We start from the raw sequence: 24,829 nt of genomic DNA, 5'->3' as shown, positions 1-24,829 counted from the left end.
CTCTGTTAACTTCCACACTGGGCACTGCTCTTCAGCATCCCTCTGTCATCGAAACCCAACTCTGATCCAGCTTGCAGCTTGTCCCACTGACGTCTCATTGACAACCACCTCCCATCAGGTTTTGGTGAGGGGACACAATGGCCGTGTCCTTCCTGAGCCTCGCACCTGACCTTGCTCCATTGCTTTCAACCTCAAACCTTGCCCATACCTCAGACTAATACAACCAGTTGACTATGGTTGGCCCTCTCACTTTTTGACACTAAAATTTAACTCAAAATGTAAATAATTGTATCTTTAATTTACCTTATTTTATTTGTTGTGATGCCATTTTGTTAATTAAAATATTCCCTATTTTTATAAATCGGAGTGGAATTTGTATTGTGCTGTATTTATAGGATTTTAACTTTGTTGGTACTTATAAATGCTTTTCATAGTTTAAGTTAAACCTGTCTGGTCTTTTAAATAGCTACTAGAGGTTGGCCTCAGGTTTAAATTACTGACACCATTACTGAATCTAAAAAGATTAGTACAATTATTACTTGAAATGGACTACCATCCCCCTCAATTACTAATCCTCTTTCTCGCACTGGTGTTCAGTGGTGGGATCCAGAACTTGTTTTTAGCAGTACCACTCAACAATTAGGTTGGAAGATAAAAATCACTAAATCAAACTAAAAACTAAAATTGAATTTGATTTTTAATTGGCTCTAGTTGTTTGATTGGGACATTTTTGATTTTTCTAAATTATTTTGGTTCAGATTTTTGCACCTTCTAAAAGTCTAAGGGATCATCGAGCTGTTTCATTGTACCTTTGATAACTCTCCAACTGGTAGAGATGAAGATCCTATGTACAGAAAGAAACCTTAAAAAATGGCACAATGCTATTAAGGCTGATTTTAAGAAGGCTCTCAGGACCTGAATGGATCCACGCCAAGCACAGATTCCCTCTGTAGAAAAGGTAAAACCAGAGGATGAATGAAGAAGGATGGATTCTTTGGTACACCATCTAGGGCCAGAAGTGAAGTGGTCTCTGCCAGCACAAGCCCTTCTGAAGTTGGAACTCAGTGGCAGGCAATTGAAAAGGGAACTGCTGGTGAAATTAGCAGCCAGAGCCCTGGAGGAGAACTTCCACTAAAAGAAATGAAAATTGCCTTGGAGGAAAAGAAGGCCAGCCTGTGTTTGATGCCCAGTGAAGTTGGTGGCAGCAACTATGTAGTGTCTACATGGGGGGTCAAATGCCTCTTGCTTGCCCAAGGGTATTGTGCTTAGCTTTGTGGTTGGGGATGACATTGACAAAACGTTGCCTCCTTTGAAAGTGCATTGTGAATACCCAGGCTGGGTCAACAGCACTGAAGAGCAGGGGAGGGATATACTCCAGACTCTAAAAGAGGGGGTGGCTGACTCCTACTCTCACATGAAGGATACCCTTGTGCATAAGTTTGGATGCACACCTGAGGAGTACCAGAAAACATTCTGGGACACACATAAAGATACAACAATCCTGGGCTTACTTTGTAGATGGTTCATTAAAGGCACTAAGGGGCTGGGTGAAAGGCAGTACAGCCACTACCTATGATGGGCTTTATCATGAAGGAGTATATCTTGAGTAATTGTGATTCAGAGCTACACCAGTGTCATGAGGGCCTTTTAGTAATGTCTGTGGGCAAGTTATTTTAGCTCGTAATGTTTCATTTTATTTTATGTTATTCTTTTAGAAATGATCACATTTGTGGTGATGTTTTATTTTCCTTTATCTTGATGTCCTTTCATTTAGGAAAGCATTTACATTTCTTAGCACAACATTCTTTCACTGTGCTTTCTCCAGGGCTGCGACGAGATAGGCTTGCCGGCACAAGTGGTACACCGCGTCTCTAACATTTCACAGAAACATACATATTTTTACGTGGAGACACTTTTCTGAGAACACCAGCTGTTTTGTTATAAAACATCTCTCTGTTCCCTGCACGTTAGAGGGAGGTTTGAGCAAGATGACGTTATTGCATGCTATCTGACTTCGCTACAGCTGCGTGCTGAGACTGCTGATTGCCTGGCCTGCATAGGGATGGTGTCTCTATAGATGACAGGCTCCTTCACTACAGTCATACCCAGGAATGGGGGATGATGTCTTCATGGGGGGTCCTGATGGGCAGATTAGGGCTTAACTTGCTGTGCTCTAACATAAAAATTTAGCGGCGTAGGTAGTAATTGCACATCCTGTTTAGTGACAATATGGTGGGACTTTTCTTGTGTTTCGCTTTTCTTGTCACCATCTTGCTTCTGGTATGTTTTATCATCCTAATTATTGAAGTTCATGTTATATTATCTAGGACGCAGCTGAGTCAATAAATCCTATTGAACCATTCCCTGCTTCCGTTTGTTTTTGCATGTGGGAGACAAAGGTAACTGAGAGAAAAGTATGAGTTCTTATCCACCATGAATTCTCTGAGAAGTCGCAATGTCCTGTACCCGGTTGCCACTGAACACCCCTGCTCTTGGGCATAGTGAGGCACTGCTGATTCGGCTGACAATTGTCACATGGTGTTGGATCGAACTCAGTTCCCCACAATTCAGGTGATGCTGCTACCCAAATCCAGCAGCCTCATTAGCATAATGAGAGCCAACGCGACACCAGCATCTAGTAAATACCAAGTTGTCAGACCCCATGCAGCATGATGTGGCGGTTAATGTTTGGTTGTGCATTAGGGTGACTAAGAAGTCCTAGGGGGGTTATTCCAAGGAAGTGAGGTCAGCTCTGCAATAGGGGAAAGAGGGGACTCAGTCTGTTTCAAGCAGCTGCCCTTTGTTGGGCAGTTCCAAGAGATTGCTGGTGTAGGACTTACGGTGAAATTTTGCCCAAGGGAAACCATGGTTACACTGAATTCACTTTAATTTCTGTTGGTATGGTGGATGTTGAACCTCTGGCTGCATCACCTTCAACCATGGTAAGTACAGGCAATGGCCAATCAGCAGCAGGGCCAAGATGCAAGCTCTGATGGATATAGTAGCCAACAGTGCTAGATAAGCTGTTTTATCTAGAGCCGATTATCCCAGATACTCGCTGTATGGTAGTCAACTCTGACAATGAGGTGAAAGTTTCATCCCATGGTAATGGTCACCTTTGAGTGGTGAGGGGTTGACTCTGTAATGTGGTGAACGTCAACTGGTCACCTACCACAATAAAAAAAAATCAAAGGATGCTTCCGTTGTGTTCCAGGTTTCTTTTCATTTGCCGTGATGAGCAGCACACAGGGCGCTGATGTCAAAGTACACAACATGAAAGCACACTGCACCATTAGGAGTCTTCTGCTTTCACTTTGATTGGTGATCAGGGGCCACACATCTGCCCCTGATCCGCAATCTGTATGGCAGAGGTACCACTGGAAAGGGGACAATATACCCTTTTCAATGATACCACTCCCAAGTGGATCCCTGCTTGGAGCTGGTACTGTGAGCCCAAGCAGTGATCCACCCCCTAGACGTGAGGATTACCTCTGGAGCAGGCGAGTGACCCCCTTTGGCATGGGCAAATGTTAGTACACAACAGTATTTCTGACTCCCAGGGGATAGATAGAGTGTGTTTACACCAAATATCCCCAAGGCAGAATGCCCACTACACAACAGCAACTAAGGATAACAAAGAAGGGATGAAGATGGCCCACACTGGCATTGGGCCCTGGCCCTATTGCAGTAGGGGCAATACATTATCAGTAGAGGTTTTGGAACACTGAGTGGTAGAACATGTGAGATCCCTGCAGAATCTGGAATCATTCCTCTCAGAAATATAGAAATATGAGGAAAATGCATGTTGTAAAGTAAGAGGTTGTCAGGGCATTATTGGAAATTAGTGGGATCAATGCAACTCACACCATCCAGGACTCTATTTGTCCAGTTTTCAGAAATGTTTGAGCTTAGTAGGTTTCCCTGGGTGGTGACTGAGCCTGGGTTCCATTATTGCTGCTGATCACATCTCCACAATATCTCAATTTTGATTGTGAAAATGTGATTTTACCGTGTTGTGTTTTGGGGACTTTTCTGTCATAGGTGCTAGGCTCATCCACAAAAGAGGGGTACCATCCTGATCATAAGAAGTGTGGAAATCCATAATAGAAGAAGTTATCAATTGAATGTCTCTTTCTTTGTGGCTTTCAAAGGTAAGCCTTATGTGCAAGACCGAACATATTTTGCAAAATGCCCTCTGAGTTGCATGATAACATAGGTAACACCCAAATTCACACAAAGCCCTATTATTGCTAAATTCAGCATCTTAAGCAGATTTAAAAAATGCATAGGTTTCCTTCATACCCATTCTTCATCAAGTATATTTTACCATATGAGTTGAACTATATTCAGTATACAAGAAAAAACATTATAAACTGCAGGCTAGTACCCTGACCAGAAGGGTCTGATAGATGAAACAATATATTACCTTTGCCAACTAGCCATTGTGGCAAAAATTAAATGAAAAGGTTGTCAGCTATTTCTATTCTTTTTTTACATTATTTTTTAGTTAAACAATTTGTTCTTTAGGTGAACCATGAGCGATATGCACCAGTGACCCCTTGCTCAATTCTAGTTTCCAGAATCCTTTTAGTTTTAGGATTCAGTCTTGGTTTTTACACCTGTTTCCACCGCAAACTCACAAAATAGTACAAATTAGCTACCAATTAGAAAAATGTAAAAACTATGGTTTTGCAACTTTGTTTTTTCCTGAAAGCTAGGATGGTAGTCATGTTTTGTTAATTCCATCTTTAGAAAAAAATATCCTCTCTCTTGTGCAGCAGTTTTTCCAATTTTTCAGATAAAAACACAAAGTTTTTCTATATTTTGGCTATTTTCTCTCATCCTCCAGTGAACTCACAAATCCCGGGTACCTTTAGAATATCCAACATATGGCGGAAAATGGTGCACATTTGGCCGGGATACGTTTGGTGGAAAAAGTTTTGGACGGATTAAGCACAAAGTGCTCCATTCTGCAAAAAGGGCACAGAATTGGGGTAGGAAAAGCCTTGGCAGCTGTGGGGCTAAACCATATCTATTTACTTTGGTAATGTACGATCTTATTTCCCATGTGTTGTGTAGCTGTTTGCTGACTTGGAAAGTATAAAACAATAAGCAGGTGAGTGAGCAGTTGTTAGAAACAATACACGTTTAACCGATGATTTAATTGATCTCTTTATTATGCGATTGAATGTTTAGTGTGAAGTTTTACTCTAATATTCAGAAACGCAGTTTTGACTGAGCATTTGTGAATGTTAGTGAGGCATACCAGTGGATTATTAAGATTTGTCTAGTTTGATATGCATTGTTTTTTCACCTTTCTTATAACAAATTCAGCAGTGTTAGACAATGGGTAAACGTAATCCGTCTTGATCAGTTACGCCCCGTCTAAAAGACATTCCTACACTGTATCAGGAGAATTGTGTAATTTACTCAGATTTAATAGACTGAGCCTCCTGTGAGGAAATGAAACCTGCAGACCTATGTTAGTTAAGAATATTAGTGTTTTCATAAATGCTACTTTATAATACACAGTACACTGTTTACCTAAAAGAAGGGAAGCTAAAACTACCTTGCCATAAGTTACACTAATCATCAAAAATGTACAACCAATCTGAATGTATTATCAATTGATCAAATGGTCATCGTACTTTAGGGAGTCTCTGCCTTGCCCCTGTTCTAAAACAGTATTTTAGAGATGGGATCAGTGCTGGGTGTATTTTACTGTCGTGTAAGGAGCAGAGAGTCCGATTTCAGTTTCTTGCCTAAGGGGCCCTGGCACCTTTCAAACGTACTTTAAAGCCAACCTTATTTGATGAGTATAGCAGTCAACTACGTTTCCCAAAGAAACAAAAAATAATGACTTGGACTAGCAAAAAAATGACACCATCATCTTTCATTTGTGATGTTCAAACAGAGTGCTAATATTGCAGAAAACCCAATTTGAAACCTGCTTATTCTTTCCATTAATGTTTGGCAGTAAACTTAAAACTTGCTTAATAAGAAAACATTGCTGCAGTGCGAGTATTAAGCACAAGGCCAACACAGCCCTTACTTGAGTCTAAGAATCTCAAACTAGATTCACTTAAACTTCCATGCCATGGGGGTTTTCCCTGCCTGCCAAATGCCTTGTAGCCATAACTACAATACGGTACTCTTGAGATTAGGCTGGAACCGAGGCTCAGTCAAAATATATCCCATCAATACCCAACAATACTTTATTTCCTTGCATCTGTGCAGGTGAACACCTATGTGTGCTACTGGATACCTGTTTCTGGGACGAGGGAGTGAGTGAGACTATTCATCACAGCAGGAGAAGGAAAGAAGGAAGGTTAGATCATTAATGTAGATTTTAAAAAAATCACACAGAAGCAGAGGGAACATTGACATTGTGGTTATGATAGCAGGAAGAAGATTGTTCATTGTGGATTGGGGTGTTTTCTTGGGCTTGGCAGACTGATTCAGGAGGAAGGGACATGGATGGAAAGATAATGTTGGCAGGCTGGACAACACCGGGAGATTGGACAGAGGATATTAGAGTCATAATTAGGAAGGGATCAAAGAGGGTCAGTCCCCCACTATCGCAGAGGTTGAGGTATGGTCAGCATAGGTGGATGATCGGAGAAGCAGGATGGTGAGCAGTGGCATATGAAAAACATATAATCTGACAGTGTATTATTGTTAGGTTTCATTTTTATACCACAGTCGCATAAACAACCATTTGTGTTTTCACTCTTGGCCGACCTTACCCTTTGATAGATGGGGTTAAAGCCAATTGGAAATCATAAGACTTTCTGTCTCACAACTGGATTGGCCTGATCGGATACATAGGGAAATGCCGTATTACTTTGCCATGAAACCCAATAAAATGCAGCAGATTTATTCAATAGAATATACTCCGTATCGCTATATTTTTAAACTTCTGCCATTCTATTCCATGATCGTTTTCGGAAACATGAAATGGGACATCGCAACTGACAGAGCCCAATAGGTATTCCTCTTTCAGTGAGGACAATAAGAGCCACATGTACGAAAATGCAATTTTGCATTTCTTAAACAGTGACTTCATAGAAATTGCTATTTTGGGAATGCAAAAGATACCGATTTCCTAATGGTGAGCCCTACAAAGTAGATCAATGGGTCGGTTTTGCATTTCCTAAATCGCAAATTCTTATTAAGGAAGTGCAAAACCAGGGATGGCATTCGGGGGAAAAGCTCCCTCTTGGTACACCCCAAAAATAGGGGTGCAGCTGTGGAGCACACATATGCCTAAGGGGCATGTTTGTGCTCTATTGCAATAAAAAAGGCACCTTTTAGTGTTTTTGTTTTTTTTAAATTGCACCTGGTTACCACCGACTTCAAGTTGGTGGCAATTACATCTCCAGAATGCCCAAATCACATTTTGCAAATGCATGGAACATCAGAATAGGAAATGCAAATAGGAAATTCCTATTTAGATTTCCAGTTCTGGGAATCGCATATTGCGATTTCTACAGGGTAGAAATTGCGATTTGTGATTCCTTAAAGGGCTTTGCACATTAGAAAAGCCCAGTTTGCATTTCTTAATAGTCCGAAATACCGATTTGGACTGTTAAGAAATGCAAACAGGCTTTGTACTTCTGGCCTAATACTCCTTAGACTCCCACCCCAGCTCATCTCTTGTCTTAGAATTGTATCTTTGCAGAACTGAGAAATCTTAAGCTCACTAGGCTCTAGCAACTTTTCCAAAAACTCAGGACAGCTCTCTACTAATGCAGGTGCATGAGGTGATACCTAACTCCAACCTCAGTGTCTGTCCTAATACCAATTTGGGATATTCAACACCCTTTTCAATATTGTCATTCAATTCCCTCCTACCTGTGAATTCTGCTCAGATAATTAATTCGGCATCCAACCATTTTGACAGCAGCATGGCTTTAAATGCAGCTGTAACTGGGGGACATGGCTTTGGATTTTACCACCTTGTAATGTGTTTCCATTCTAGGTTGGAAGAGACGTGCAGACCTAATTAACAATAAGATTCCAACTCTCCTATTCACGTCTCCTCTAAAAAACATTTAGGTTCTTTCTGCTTTTGACCAAATACTAAAATCTTGTTTTCTTTCCATATTAACTACTAATTTCTTCAATTTACAGTATTGGCTAAAAATCTCTAATTTCTGCTGGGGCCCAATCTGGGTCTTGTCCGTTATGATTAAATAATCTGCATATAGCAGGCACAGTATGGTGCCCCCTGTCTTGGTAGAAAATGAGGCAAATCCCTTTAAAACTTAGGTAGGTCCTTTAAATATGAAGCAAAGAGGGTAAGGCAGGATCACCTTTGCCTAAGGTCATTCCCAATCATGACCTTATCAGATAGGGTGCCATCCTTATCTAATTTCAACTGTGCCAGTACTTCTGATGGAGCTGATGTATATTTAGTAGGCCACTAGGTATCCCTATCTTATTCAGGTCAGTCCAAAGTATCTTGCAGGTCACCTAATCAAAGGCTGCCCGAAAATATACAAAACAGAAGAGATTATGTACCAAATCAATTGCCATCACTAAGGACTTGCCATCTGTTTTCCTGCTCAAGGTCTATTGCAGCTTTCTGAACTGGTCCTTCAAATTTGACATTCAACATAGAACCACCAGTTCAAATACTTGCAGCTTTTAACATGGCAGTGGCTAATGCTTAAATAAAGTCAATAGGCATAATGAATCTGGTGGTTACTAATGTGACGGAATACTGCTAGGCAAAGTGCAACGTGGAGTCAGTGGTCAAAACACAAATATCGTTACACCTGTTCCACAGATATACAGTGGATCACTTTACTATTTATCCCTGAGTATCAATTTAACACATATTAGACTTCCTGCATTAGTAGAATTTCTACAGGATCTAATTAAATGCTCCTTAATCTGGCCATCACTTTTTCATATAACCTAGTTAGAAAGATCATGCTTGTAATCGCCACTGTTGCTTTATTTCTGAGACTCTTCAGCTGACACTGGATTTCCAAAGGAAAATGGTCTCTGCCATTTCCATTTATCATCCTAAACTCTGATTACATGAAAATAACAAACTAGCATAAAACATAATCAAGTGGGCATTTCCGAAGTCCAATGCAAAATGTTTGGTGAACAAGAATTTTACTCAAAAACTTTATTTTTAAACAAATTAGGCTTAAATTATAAATCATATCAGATCAGTTCTTGCCTCTATTATTACATATTCCATCATGGAGAATTGCCTTGGGTATATTTATAAACTTTGACCAGCTCAAACCAATTCTGGCTTTTTGTGTTGATTCTTGGCAGTTCTCCGAGGTGCGTGCAAAGCAGGCCTCGAGCAGCAGGACAGTCCTCTTTAATACAATTAGGCATTGTGAGGGTCCATTGCAGGTCTGGGAGTGAAATGTTGCAGTTAGGTATTTGCCATGAGTTCAGCCATGTTCGAATCAGTATTGTAAAGCTCGGTGAAGTGAAGAGGTAAAACCCAGTTTTCGGTGGTTCAGTTCCAGATTGTGATGTTGCATTCCAGTTTGGCCATCCACCAGAAAAATTCTCATATATTCACACCATCAGGGGGCAAGAGCTACAGATAAAACTGGGTAGGATCTGCATAGAAGGAATAGCAGATGGTGGTCTTGCAAAGAATCAAAGTAAGTGGTACCATTTTTCTTGAGGGATCAGCACAGAGTTGAAGATTAATTTGCACATTGATTCCAATTCTCCAGCTATGTGGAGGATCATCATAGGACTGTGCTGTGTATCACTACTCTACCATTGAGATGTTTAAAGAAAATGATTTGGATCACTGTATCGAAGGTGGCTGATAAGATTTGGAGTCACCTTCGTCAAGGATACAGAGGGCATAATCAATTATTTTCACAATTGCAGTCTCCATGCTGCATCACAGTTGGGCACACCCAACTGCATCTTATCAAAATTTTAATTTTCTCTAACAAAGGGTTTGAGTGGTAACTCAACATAGCATTCTAGTTTGTTTGCCAAAAACGGGAGGCTGGTTACTGGGCAGTAGCAATTCTTATCAGTTGGTTCTACCCCATGTAATTTGTTTCTCAGCTTTGAGGATTTACTTTTTTCAGTTGCAAGCTGTTTTAAGGCAATCACAGAATATTTCTTGGAGTAAAGAAGTGTTGATTAAGTTGGTCTCATAAGGAAGGATGTAAGTGCAGATATATTTCATGTTGGTCATTGGGATAGGTTCAGAGAAGTTAGTGGAGTGCTTTGTATTACTGATTATTTTATAATGTTGCCCTGGGGGACTTCATTGAATTTAGACCAGAAGGCTTTAACTATTAATGGACGTATTGGTTTGGTCCTGTGGTTTCGCAGTGTTTTGTGCATGATTGTTTGAAGAGAATTTCCCATATCTTCATTTAGAATTGTTGATTAAGGACCTGTTTTGCACACAGTGGAAATAGTGGCTTGTTTTACTACTTAATTTTTGCTTGATCATCTCTTATTATATCTGCATATTTCACTTTGAATAGCAGTATTTTATATTTGTTCCTACGTGAAGCTTTAAAGAAGGTCCTTTGTTGCTAAATTAATTTGTAAGATCTTCTCATTGCTCTTGTTTATTTAGAAAATCATTATCATGATGTTCAATTTTTTTTAGCCGTTTGAATGATTTAGGAGCCATTTTGTTTAAAATCCTAATATGCATTCCTTTCATTGGAATATAAGTCCATTGACATCATGTTCTTTGGGAATGTTTTGTAGTATCTGTGTTATTTCTGAGGTAAAGTTGTTAGTGTACAGGTGCCTAAATACCCTTACCCAGAATGTAGGTGGTGTAGGTTACAGAATTGTACATACTTTCACAGGATAGAGAGATAAGGGGATGAGGAGGTGGTCTGCCCGTCTAAGCCCAATTGGGTTGGTGATGTTGATTCTACCATCTTCATCAATGAGTACATCTAACGTGGAACCTTTTGTGAGGGTGGGATCAATTCCCTGTTGAAGGAGATTGTTTCAGAAAAATTAGGAGAGAAGAAACATAGAGAAATCTTTGGCAGTACCACAGTGAATGTAAAAGTGTCCAAGGTAGACGTTGTTGCTGGATTTGATGAAGCTTTTGCTGATGACCTGAATCTGTTGTTTCATCAAGATGTTATTATGTCCTGGAGGTAAGTAGATGATATGGTGTTAGTGGATCAGGATGAATTGTTTTTTCTGTGAATGAGGCTTTGAAAGCTATTGCTTTGTTCAGCTGACTGTAGTCTTTCATCAATCTGCAATTATGTAAGATACGTTTGAGGATGATAAAAGTGATGCTATTCGTGGGAGTGCTTGATGAACTTATTTTAATCAACATTTCTACATGAAACCTTCTCGTGCTGGCCAGTGATATCCTTTTCCTCATTATGTTTAAACTTAGAAAAATATGGTCGACTTGTGGCTTAAGTTCTTATTTCAATCAAATGAATCCAGTAGTTCTTAAGTGTCCCTATTGAATGGAAAGTCCCCGGTTCTCTTGGGTCTTTCATCTCTATTCTGGCAGGGCTCACTTACCATTTGTAGTTTGAAGGAGATATTTGGTCAATATGAAGTGTGTTGCTCTAATGTCGATTTACCCTAGAAAATGAAAGACAAGAGGTATTTGCAAAATAGGAACAGTTGGTTTAATTAAACGCAGCATCCTGGAGAGCAGTACAGAGTTGTGGTCTGATGACACCTTTAAGGTACATTGGTTCTGAGTGCCATTGTGTACATTTCTTGAAGTGTCATAAAACAATTCTATGCTTTCTTCAGAGAAAGGAATCCTGGTCTAGTCCTAAATCTGACCATTTACTAAAGTGCATAGATGCGTCTTGACCTTACGTGGACATAATGCAGGCCAGTAGGTAACACGTCCAGATGTCTGGCATGGGATGTGCATGATCACTGCATTCTTTGTGTGTGTTGTGTTCTGATTGGCTGAGTGTTCCTAACTTCATGTGGCATCTAACTGTCATGGTGTTTTGGGAATAGAGTTATCCGGCCAAAAGCTTTTTATTGCAGGCCAATATCCTAGGACCATTGTGGTTTTGCTGCCTATGTGAGGAATCGATCTGGGTTTTCCTGTTTATGTGTTTGTCTGCAGGCTTTGTGTCACCCCAACTCTGATCTGACAGTCAGTTGCTTCAGGCCTAGGGCTTGCCTGACAACGTATTTCTGATTTAGGGTTGATAAGGAGGTCACATCGAGTGAATTCAATAACAATGATGCAAGTTTGTTATGCTTTCACATATCTTGGAGCACATTGACATTGTGTTTACCAATATTAAATGGTACAATGGTTCAATGAACAATATTAACAGATGAGCTGGCGACAAATAGAGTGTAGCTGGGAGGTCAGATTAGCAGCAATATCAGTGAAGTCTGTGTTCAACTTTGTGACGTTATTCTGAATGTCTTAAGTAACATGTGAAGGATGGATGAAAGGTGTTTGAGGTCTCTGAGAGATTGGATGTTGGATGCGTTGAAAAGCCCAATTCTGGCTTTACTGTAGGAGAATTGCTCATTGTAAGTAATTGGTATAACACCTATTGGTGTACTAATAGGTTGATGGCACTCTGTGCTTCCAGTATGGCGATTTGTTTCATTGTCTTTTCATTCTCTGATGTTTGGATTAGGTGCAGGTACGATTGATTTACATTGTGGTTTCACCTAAGGCATACTTCTTTTTTTTTTTTCTTCTTTTTTTTAAATATGCATGTAACTATTTTAATTGTATATACTTTATATTCTTTTTTTGTCTGAAGTATTTTTATATCCATTGGGTCTTCTATGTCTATGTAATATTCAACACTTTGTCCTGAAGATGCCATCATGCTCTTATTAGACATTTAAAGACCGAAACGTCATTGGACTGACCACCACAACTACTAACACCAAGGACTTCAGTAGCTTCTCCCCATGTAACAAGAAGGACAGAGAAGTTGGGTGGTTCAGTCTATCACAGGATCGTCGTTGGAACTATAAATTTCTGCTGGTGACCTTTAATAGCTGGGCAGTGCTGTGTTACTGACCCTTGTTTACATATCTTTTGAATGTTAAAAAAATTATAATGTAGGTTGATATACATTGACGTACACCCTTTCCAATTTATCATTGTATGTATACACACGCTTGCGTAAATTATGAGTTATCTTTTTTTCACGTAAGGCTTTCTGTGGAGAGGACAGTCTTACTGCTTCCTCTCAAACAAGCAACTCAGTTTGAAAGTTTCTCTTTTAGGAGACTCTGTGCATTATATGGTGTTTGAGGGTAAGCAGACGAACTTTGGTAGGCCGCTGCTTTCCTTTGTTGCAGAGGTAATTAAGTTAGCTAATGAGTTGTCTGTGTTCAACTGTATTAGTGGTATTGTCATAGAGTGTGATTGAGGATCCCTATAGTTATGAAAGAAGTTATTATTATGATGGAAGTGTGCAAAGGAGGTGGGAGGAGTTTTAGGATGTAGACAAAGAGTTGATGTCTGCAATTGAGTCATTAATGAATGGTTATTGGAGGAGGTAGGAGTTGAAGAAATTGCTGTATTAAGTGAGACGTGGTGATGTGTGTGTGTTTAGGGGATGTTTGTGGTTAATTGTGGGATGGAAAGGAGGTTGAGCAGGGCCTGAGTGCTGTCTGGATCACAGTTGATTTCATATTGGGAATATGATCTTATGTTGTGCCTTAGATTTATAGAAGGATGAGGTATGAGTTGTTAGAGGGTGTGTTGTGATGTGAAGGTTATTAGAGCACAGGAGGCAAAGTAGAGGAAATGTGGAGGTTGGGCATGTTTGATTATTTAGAAATCTGCAAAAGGAATGGAAATGTAAATCAAAATGATCAAGGAACCTTTATTTTGATTTTATTGTTGTTGAAATTGGAGATTATATGATTTGCTTTATGCAATGTGGATAAAGCAAGAACATGTTTCTGACCATAGTGGCTTTTTGAATTGCTTGTAATGTGTATGTTCTTTGTAACTACTCTGTTCTTAGGGCATCATTTACAAAGAAAAAAATGAGGTCTGTTTTACGCAATGCTTTTGTATAGTGCTATTCGTCAGCCATGGGTGCTCTCTTATGATGAGGTTTAATGTTCCTTGGGTCTCTTCAAATCCTGTTTGTTAGAACTGGGCAGAACATGGAGTTTTACTCCGTGAAATTCCACAGAGGTTCATAAAACATCTGCAAGATTCTGTGGAGATCTGTGAGCGGGCAGAATTGGGCGAATTGAGCTGCTTGCTCTGATTTTTAGCAATGGAAGCTTCTTCTGTGCTGTAAAATCAGTGCAAATGACACCACACAGTGTGCCAGAGGGCGCTGATTCTTTCTGCTGCTCGAGTAGATTTTCTGCTTGAGCCACAGCATTGGCCACGTGAATGGTCGCGACCTACCGTGGCCTCCCATGTTGAGAAATCTCGCCTGGAAGTGTTCTAGCACCTGAAAATCGTGCTAGGGGATGCAGATTCTCACTTGCTCTCGGCAACCTAACATTGGCGAGCCATACACAAGAAAAAACTCTGGCACTTGGTGGTTGGCAGTGTTTTGCCAGAAATCCATGCTCCAAACAGTGTGTGGAATGGCTAAAACTCTGAACTCCGCTGGTGGATCAGACTTTTTCACCCACCCCCTAATCTGGGGCGGTCTTCAAATGGATGTGTCATCAACAGCTTATGTGTAATGTGAATAAGACTGAGATCCTAGTCTTTTGGTTGTTTATTTTCACCATTTGAGTGGTCTACATGTTGGCCTCAGAGTGCTCCCCCTTTGACATTACAGTTTAGGGGTTAAAGTCTATAATTAGCTTTCTTTTTTGGCTACAGGTTTTGACGTTGGTAGGGACCTCTTTTAGGCTTCTTCTCACACTAAAACGTTTTGCATTTTCTTCTCCTACATAAACTGTTGTGAAGGCCTTAGTTACTTCTACGCTGGATTATGCCAATGTCCTCTATCTAGGGCTGCCGGATTACCTAATCAATAGACTTCAGGTAGCAAAGATAACAGCTGCTCAGCTTATACTCACACTTCCTTTCAGAATGTCTGTGCTATACCATATTTGAGCGCTCTCATCTTGTTTCCAGTCAAGATGTGAATTCTTTTCAAGGCACTGGCCTTGACCCACAGAGCTTGATATCATGCAGGACCCCAAAATCTGGAAGCCAGAATTAATTTTCTACTCTCCCATAAGGGAGCTACACTCTTCTCAGTTGGCCTTGATGGAGATGCCAAGGATTAGGCTCACTAGGAAAGGTGGGTGCTCTTCCTCAATTTTTGAAGCCATTGCCTGGAATAGGCATCCTCTTGGGCTTCATTTAGAAACTTTTGAATTTCCATTTAAGAAACAATTTAAGACTTTGCTCAGCATAATCCCCCTCCTTCTACTCGTAGTGCTGGGACATTCCGCAGAGCGCCTGTCTTGCTTTATAAATCCATATTCATCAATTCATTCATTCTTTGCAGTGTTTCTGGAGAGGCAAGAACGGTAGATAATTTTGAATGAGTTGTGACTTGATTTAAAAATATGATTGAGGAGTGGGTGTGTCGTTGTCGAACGTATTAGAAGAGTGGGATTGTGAGAAAAATGGGGGAAGATTTAAAACCCATGAAGCATAGATTCTCCATCACAATTGTGACAGAATCTTTACATCTGTGGAGATGGTTAGGATCCTTGATTAGTGAATAGTGGACCATCTATTAAATATTCATGACTTATTCTATTTGTTATAAGGGTGAATATGTTTTTAAGTTGTTGAGCCAAAGTTGCTTTGGAATTTGGATGTGCATATCTTATTGGGGTAAAGGCAGTATGAATTATAAAGAATATTCACAGTAGACCGAACATGGCCATTGTGTGTGTAAGTGAGGGACCTGTGCATCAAACCTCTCACAATTCAGTCCATTCACTATTTAAATGCCAATTGTTTTGTGTACTGCATGTAAAATTGGGGTTGTCTTAGTTTTGACTTCTTTCTGTTAGGGTAATTCAGTACGTGCCTATGATTCTTCACAGAAGCAGACCTCTTTCAACACAACCACTGTTTACTGACTTAGATGGTAGGAGCAAAGTATAAGCATACATAAGTCACATCTGTTAGTTTATGTTTACTTCCTGTGGTCCAAGCATGGGCACCATTGAAGACTTTTAGGTCTGTCGACCTTATGGTGGTCTTCCACCAAACCTTTGCCTTCTCTACTCCTGTTGTTCTGAATTAGTATTTGTTGGCCCTTGGACTTGGTGCACTTTGGCACTGCTAACCAGAGCTAAATTGCTTGTGCTCACTCCCTAAGGCATGGTAACATTGAAGTAAACTGATTGGCATATTTAATTTATGTGTGGAGCATAGTGGGCCTGCTAAAGTATACAAAAAGTGATGGATGGAAATCTTGAATTATTCTCAGCCACTGGTAATTACTTGGGCCACATCCAAATCCATTGTTATATTTCACACCATGGCACCTCAGCTTAGACCAAGCCACATGCAAATCAGTCTTGAAGCCGCTCCAAACAGAACGATCCAGTCCGAACTGCCAGCCAGGCCCTCTCTGAACCAGAAGACAAGCAGCTCAGGACAAGTTTTGCCCTTGTTATGAACTCACCAGCCAGGTATAGCTTGGTTCCAGTGAGACATTGTGTAAGGGACCCACATCTGGGTATACGCGTCCCACTTCGGGCGACACACTAAAGAACACAAAAATTAATGGATGGAATGCTTGAATTCATCTCAGCCACTGGTAATTACTTGGGGCTGTGTCCCAAACCATTGTTATTTTGCACACCATGCCACCTCAGTTTGGGCCCAGGCATATGCAAATCGGACTTGACCCTGCTGCAACGGGAACATTCCTGCCTGAACTGCCAAGCCAGGTCCTTCCTGGACTAAAACATAAGCAATCCAAGACTCGTTCCTCCTTGTTATTGGCTCATCAGCTGGGTATAGCTTGGTTCCAGTGACCCACTGTACAGAGGACCCAGATCTGAGCATATCCTTCTGACTTAGTGCGACACACTATAGTACACAGAAAGTAATGGATGGAATGCTTGAATTAATCTCAGCAACTGGTAATTGCTCAGGCTGTATCTCACTCCATTGTTATTTTGAACCCCATTCCCCCCTCAGTTTGGACCCAGCCATATGCAAATCAATGCTGGCCCTCCTCCAGTGGAACAGTCCAGACTGAACCTCCAAGCCGATTAAGTAGCTTCTTAAAATACGTCTCAGACTTGCCTTTACAGCCAGTATGCAGTTTTAAACTGGCAAAATAAACCCCTTGCCATGCCTAAAACTCTCTTTTTAATGCATATGACAACCCATAGGGCAGGGTGCATCATATTTAAAACATTGGACATGTACTCTACAAATTTTACATGTCCTTTTAGTGAAAAAGTCAAATTAGTTTTTTCACTACAGTGAGATCTAATTCTACCGTAGGAAAACATTGGGTTATCTTAGTACATTTAATAGGTGATGTTAGTATAGTTCGTCTTTATGTATTCCTCCCAGACAGGCACACAGTAAAAGGACTGGTGTTAGCAGGATAGGCCATCCAAGCAGAATGGAGAGCAGAGCCTTGCACAGCCCAACTTGCACTTCAGAGGCACAGTCTCAGCTCATACACAAAGAAGTTCACACTAGCCTGTTGTGCTCTCAGACATCCTGGGGTCAGGGCAGAAAGGCAGGAAGTTCTAGACATGCCTGTTGGGGGAGAACTCCAGAAATTTCTTCCACTTCAAAGATTGCACCAGGTATAAAACAAGGACTCTCAGACCCACTTTTCAGTGCACTCCTGGACCTGTGGACACTACAAGAAGGAGGACTGCCCTGCTGTTTGAGGCATGGCATGCTGTTTAAAAAGAAAGACTGGATCTGCTCCCTTTCCCCAAGACTACTTGAGTGACTCCAAGGGTTTGTTAGCTGGCCTCCTGTTCTGAGCTACTGAGACACAACAAGTTTGAGAGGCTCTCTGCAACTGCTCATCTGACCTGCTGCACTGGGCCTGTCTGCAACTGGACCTGCCTGAGCCGTGCAGGTCTATACTGGAATTAATTTGTGATCTCCAAGTGGTAATCCCCCCAGTCCTGGACCTTTGGTGTTTCATCTTTTGAGCTCCTCCTACAGGTAAAAGGAGGAATCCTGAAGTTTTGGCTCTTCATGAGCATGAATGGGCCAGTTTGCACCAAGGTCTTGATACCAGCCCACCAGCTCCAGTGAACCTGACACTTAGTTCTACAAAGACTGCAGGCAACCATTGGAACACAAGATCTGCACTTTGCGCTACAGCGTCAACAGCCCGCAGTAACCACCAGTACAAAGCTCCGGCAGCGACTGTCTGTGATGTCCAACAGGTTATTCGTGCAACAGCCTTGATCGTCCCCAACACTCACCCTGCTAGTCACAGCCTTCTTCACCGTGAACTGACTCATGGCACTTGACTTTGAGAAGGTAACCTTTTCAGCAGGACTAATATGGTCCCTGTATCTGTCCCTGTTGGGCTTAACTTGTGACTTTCACCAAGTCTCACACGACCAGATAGTCACAAGTGACACTTTGAACTTTTAGGCAGTATATTACCCCTAAGTTTTGGAATTTGTTTGTCTCTGGTTCTGTGTATTGGATTTTTGTTGTCTTGGTGTCAAGTAATTTATTAAATTTTACTCTGTTATTGAATTGATGTGGGATTTCTCTTGGGTTGAGTTTTTTCTTTCTTACTGTTCATGTGCTGCATAAATACTTTACACATTGCTTCTAAGTTAGGCCCGACAGCTTTTGTGCCAAGCTATCACAGGGTTAAGCACAGGTTAATTTTGTTGTGGTTCGCGCTGACAGGAATTGTGGCTTTTGCTCGAGAAAGGGTCACAGTCCCTTGAATCAACAACCCAATTTCTCACAAAGATGATTTATGGTTTGCTATTACTTTTTTACTAATGAACTGTCTTTACTAGTGAATAGTCTTTAACTCACCAGTAAATTGATGTAATGTGGCGTTATGAGAGACAGAGGACCATCAAAGAGCACGAGACAGCATTTAGCTTTTGGTTTAGATTCTAACTAGGTTAAGGCAGTCATAAGTGAGTACTTATCACCATTGGAGCTGTACTGTCAATCCACTTTGGGTCTCAACTAGAAACCAAGGTTTCCTCTGGTGAGCAGTTCACTCCGATGTGCAGTTCACCTTCCGCTCCACTGTACTTTCCTGACTCACAAGCTCCCATCTCTGATTGTGTCACCATCTTCCAAGATACTACAAGTGATGTACACCAGTTTTCAGATACAACAAACTTTGATTCTTTTGGACGTTCTTTTTTAAGTTGTTCTTTGCTTGCAATTGCAGGTCTATGTTTTCTGAAGTATATGTATGCTTGTGTGGTTGTTGGGGTGTATTTCTTACATTGTTTGTGCAAAGAGTGTTTAGATGAAGATATGTCTTATCCTTTACCCATATATTCAGTCTGAGGATATGTCAGCTGCTTAGCATATCACTTCTGATGTGGCAGTGATGGGGTGAAGGAACATGTGTGTGCTGTTGGGAGGCCTTTTAAATTAGCCTTGTTTCAATATGTTCTGCCTATAAAGGATTAAAGTCAGTGTCTGCTGTATGTGCTCTGCCAGATTAGTTAGTATGTTTGAACAGTCTGGGTTTAATTTGTGAGTGTATAATTTCTTGACAATGGGTACTGTAGTTGTATTTAAATGTAGATGTATTTGGTTTTCAGTGATTGAAAGTTTTTTTCTGTTGACAGAAAAGAGCAGTAGGATTACAATCTGTTGGAAATTACCATCTTTTACATGGTATTCCCACAGATTTTTGCCTTAACTGCTTTTGTTGGCCTTAGAACTGATAAAGTTCCTGTGTTTCCCTTTAAGCATGATGAAATTGATATACTCCTGATTGGCATATTTAACTTCTGTCTATATGTCACTAGTATAAAGTGCTATGGTGGATCCAGTGACTGCAAGTTAAATGCTATAAGTGGACTGCAGCATCCATTGTGCCATCCATTATAGTGACAATGTAAACATAACTGCAGGCCTGCCACCAGTAGCCTGGCTATTCAGGTCGTAACCGCAAACCTAAACTGTCAAAATAACCCCTTTTGACAGGCCTAAACATTCCTTTTAAATATGTATGTCACTCCTAAGAATGCCTTATTGCCCATAAAGGCAGGGTGCATGGTATTTGAAAGCAGGGCATGTAAAAGTTTAATGTTAAACATGACCTTGCAGTAATAATGCCCGCAAGGCTACTTCTAATGTAGCAGGTTTGTCTTTGCCATAGAAAAACACTAGGATTAAATATTAGAATAGGACTTGCTAGAAAAACTATGAAACAACTTTTTTTAATAGTTGTTAAAAATTACAATTCAATGGTGAAGTCAAATTTGTTCTACAAATTACATAAAAGTAACTTTTAAACAGTTACCTTTGTCCTGCCTAATGTCCCTGGAAACTAAATGTGCATTTTTGTTCTCCCACTTCAGCCAGCCAGTAATTAGCATTTAAGTATTTTGAGGTGTGAGCCTGTTCCCAGGAGCAAAACAATAGCCTGACCTGAATGGGCAGAGTTGGCCTGTGTCAACCTGACAGAGTATGCAAGGGTGCCTGGCAGACTACTTGTTAGCATTAATGTGACAAGTCATGCTTTAATGTTATCCTGCTTAACATTTCTGCTGGTGATTTTCATATAACATTTAGGACTCTCCTCAAGGAGTCCACTCTTGCCAAAGGCTGACATTTGGGCAGGGTCCTACTGTTGTCTTCCCAGTCAGTTAGGCCCCAATCACAGCAGGCTTGTTTTAACATTATAGTGTCACAGCCTGTTTGATAGGTCTTCTAGGTTTACATAAAACATTTAGGGCACACTTCAAAGGAGGAAAACAAAATGCCAAAATAATTTGTGTGTATCACTCTCTGGTTGCTGAAAGCTCAGCTTAATCATACTAGAACTCTGTCTCTGAGGTTGTTGTGGGTACAGGGACTGAATCAAACTGGATTTTGGTGTTAAATTTGGCTGGACACTAAGATCATCATAGAAATCTCTCCCTCTCCAGAAGACTTAGGCCATCTTGAAAGTGCCTGACATGAGCAGGGTTAACCCAGGAGCCTTTACCCTATTGGTTAGGGACCCCAAAGGCATTCCTAATCACTAGCCTGTGCAAGGCATGAATATGGCACCTCCAGGCAGCCACTTGAAAACACTCTTGACCCTCAGGAAGATTAGAAGAGGACTGAACCTGATATCTGCAACCTGGGAAGGGCCCTGGAGGATTAGACGTGCTCTCTCTCGCTATCTTGTATCAAGGACAAATAAGTAAATCCCAGGGGCCATAAGTCTTACCTTCTGTTGAAGATACAGGGACACAAAAGGCCTTTTCCTGGATCTGCCCGGCTGACCAGTGGCAATTGAACATTAACTGGACTCTCCTGCTGGTCTATGTCTGCTACCCTGTGAGTCTCTCCTGAGGTCCTGAAGGGCTTTAGAAGTGAACTCTTGTGGTAGAGTCTGACTTAAAGGACTAAAGTCAGAAGGTAAAATCTTTGACTAGGACAAAACTTGTTATTGTATCTGACCAGCACTCCAGTGTGGTCAGCATTAAATTGCGCCTAAGTCCTTTTCTTCCACAACTATTGACTATTATTGACCCTTTGTGCTTCTTGGTGCTATTTCTAGTTAAAAATTTAAAATGAATATCTCCGGTTCTTCCTATAGGATTTTTTTCATTTTGGTGCCATTTTGTTTATGATTTTTTATTCTATTTTTGTACTTCCCCGTCAACTAATAATAACCTAATTTCTTACAAAACTCAAATAGCATTTACTAATGACAAACCACTGTTCATAAACTGATCAGCAAATAATGTTAACCCACAAAGTCACCCTTAATGTTTTTAAAAAGGTTTGTACTTTTGTTGTTTAAACACTCTGACTTGGAATCATGCTGATTCCAAGTGTTTTACAGGAGATGGAAGCCCAGGACTTTGAGATACTTTTAGGTGAAATAAGGTCAATCCTATGTGGGGGCATGTATATGATGAAAAGGTGTAATCATTAGCTACATTTGGCAATGATATATCCATTCCAAATTTGCAGATTGACTAAATGTTCAAACATTAAATATTGCATGAATTGCATTTATGCACATTTCTCTTACTCTTTAGGAACAGCAAGTCAGAAACACTTTTGTAAGGAACGTGTGTTTCATAATTATTTGTATAAAAAAACTGAAGAAATAACTATATTAATACAAAACACGTATCTAGGAAAGTGGCATCACTCTTATTTATTATTTAGATCCTTTCTACATAACTGCACCCAGGATGTAAAATTGGGTTAATGTATCCCCAGATGTACCATCATCACATTTAGGGTAACAAAGGGCTAATGATTATCAATGCTATTCAGATTTTACATTGTCCCACTTACTAATATCCTAGACTAATTGATTATTACATTTGTACAGATGATACATTTTAAAAGGAAATTACTTTTCCTGGTGCCAGTCAAACCAATTTCCTATCTTTTTCTCGAGTCGAGTCCCTTGGTTCTCTCCCCTATGCTGACATTCCAAAGTAAAAGCTTAAAATCCATGGATGTTGATTCACCAAAACTCCAGGAGCAGCGGAAGTGCCCTCATCCAAATCTTCAACTCTTGATAACAGCACATGTGACATCACATGACTTTTGGCCCTGATGATGTTAGAGAAAGAATTGCCACATTACCTTTGGCACAATGGCATTGCGGTAATGACACCACTGAATCCAAAAAAATAACAGTAAATGGAAGATGAAACAAGAAGTGCAAGATTAATAAAGCAACACAGAAGGTTTCTAAAGTAGCTACAAACTTAATATTTGTACCACACATATGTTAATGGAGCAGTGCCATAATATGCTATGAGTGCAGCCATTACCAGGAGTGCTGCCTTGATATGTCAGGTTTGTTTGAGACAGTCATCTAGCCAGGTACAGAGAGCATAGGCACATGCCTAAAAAAGCAAATGCAAAGTTTAGCAACAGCAGAGAAAGTGAAAGGAGCTGCGGCTGTTGGCACCCCTGAAATGAAATGGGTGTTTTGTAATAAGTCTGCAGTAAAGCGTCATTTTAGACTATTACAGGCACTCCAGAATGTTATCTGTTTTCAAAATAAAAACATTCTTAAGTGGGATACAAACTAATGTTTTTAACATTTCAGTTTTGGGTGAGCAGCGAAAGGTAAACTCGGCTCATTTGAACCCAGATTTCTTTCCATTCCTGCCACTGTCTTTGGGGTTTCTGAGTCCACAGATCCCAAAAGTAGCACCAGAGTTTGCATGGAAGAGGCCAAGAGTCGCACCTGAGACCACTGATAAAACCTTGGAATGTTGATCTACCAGGAACTCCCACTGGACTGGAAACAAATTAGGCCAATTTATGGGCTTTTGTCGCAGAGCAGCGCAGCAAGTCACCTTGCTGCACTATACTGCGTCAAAGGGAAAGAGAAGGAATGCACTGTATCTATGCAATACTGTACATTCCTGTCCTTTCCTACTGCGCTGATGCTGTTTTGGCAGCCTAGCGCCAACGTAGGCACCCTTGCACCATGGTGCAATGATAACTGTGTTGTAGGCAGGATTGTTTTTGTGCATGAGGGGGCACCTTCCTGCAGAAAAAGAATCCTGGGAGGAGTTTTCCTTTTTCTATGTGTGCTACAGAATGCAGCACAGATCGATGGGGTTATAAACAAGGACAAATAAAGATATTTCTCTTAGCTCTGCCTCCCCTGGGGGTGGGCGTAAAGTTTTGGCTCATCCCTTGGTTTACAACGTCTTTTAAAACTGGGATGCATCAAAATCCATAAGTATTGCGTGGGGACACCCACTGCAACACCAGTGGCATAATTAAATATTGAGAGTGCCCCCTTGCAAAGTACATAGAGGGGGCCCTCCTCTGAACTCACTCAGGAGCTCACAGGCCAGGGTAATGTGCTGAGGGGGCACCTGGTGCTCCGAGCCCCCACCCCCACCACACGATGGGGGCTGCAAGGGCCTTTGTTATGCCACTGAGCAGCACCCATGAAAGGCCTCCCTAATGCAGAGCAAGACAACACAGTGATTTGCGCTTCCTTGAGTTACTCGATATTTATAAGGCCATAAAAAAGCCACGCAAAGTGGCTTTGCTTGCATTGTATATATGATTTGCGTAGTTTGTGCGCAACTGAGTACCAAAAAAATTATGCAATTGCGAAACAAGGGGCTCACAAATATGACCCTAGAAATATCTCAATAGTTTTCACTATTTCTGTCGACTAAGAGGTATTCTACTACTTTCTCACCTCTCTCAAGATATTCCCTCAATTTTGACAGTGTTTGTCTCCTGCTTTAATTATTGCATTAGACTCTCTAATGGCATCCACACAAATCTGTCTCTAGATTCTGAAAAGTCCACAACCACTCAGCATGGGAGCTCTTATTGTAAAAGCAACGAGGAAGCGGTCACAGACACCCTTTTAAGACAGTATGATTTATGAAACCCATTTGATAGCCGCAAGATGCCATAAGACTACAGGTGACAGATTTCACTGCAAAGGCAAAGTCTGCATGTGCACTCTTTGAATGTGTGCCAGAAACAACCACTCCAAGTTTGTGTACGGTGACAGCTTGTGCACATTATACTTATAACAAGTAGATCTAAAACTAGTAGGTCTAAACACTGACCTGCAATGTCTATTGGCGTAAACCTCTTTATTATCTCTTGCCTTTTAAAGAACCTATTATGACTTGACAAAGTATGCTGGAAAGACCTTGACAACTGCACACAGTGCACAATTATTGACCCCCCCCTTCCCCCCCACCAGAGACAGGTGCTTGATCGAGA

The 24,829-nt window shown here is 40.8% G+C and overlaps 1 protein-coding gene across 1 annotated transcript in view; it reads left to right on the top strand.

Moving 5' to 3' along the window:
• LOC138268264 (ATP-binding cassette sub-family C member 12-like) overlaps nucleotides 1-24,829 on the top strand; it is a 1,444,059-nt gene that overhangs the window by 331,648 nt on the left and 1,087,582 nt on the right. The gene's annotated exons all lie outside the window — the stretch shown is intronic.

Source organism: Pleurodeles waltl, chromosome 12, assembly GCF_031143425.1.
Source record: "Pleurodeles waltl isolate 20211129_DDA chromosome 12, aPleWal1.hap1.20221129, whole genome shotgun sequence".
Lineage (NCBI taxonomy): Eukaryota > Metazoa > Chordata > Amphibia > Caudata > Salamandridae > Pleurodeles > Pleurodeles waltl.
Note: the sequence above shows the minus strand (reverse complement) of the source record. Positions and strands in the feature narration are given on the sequence as shown.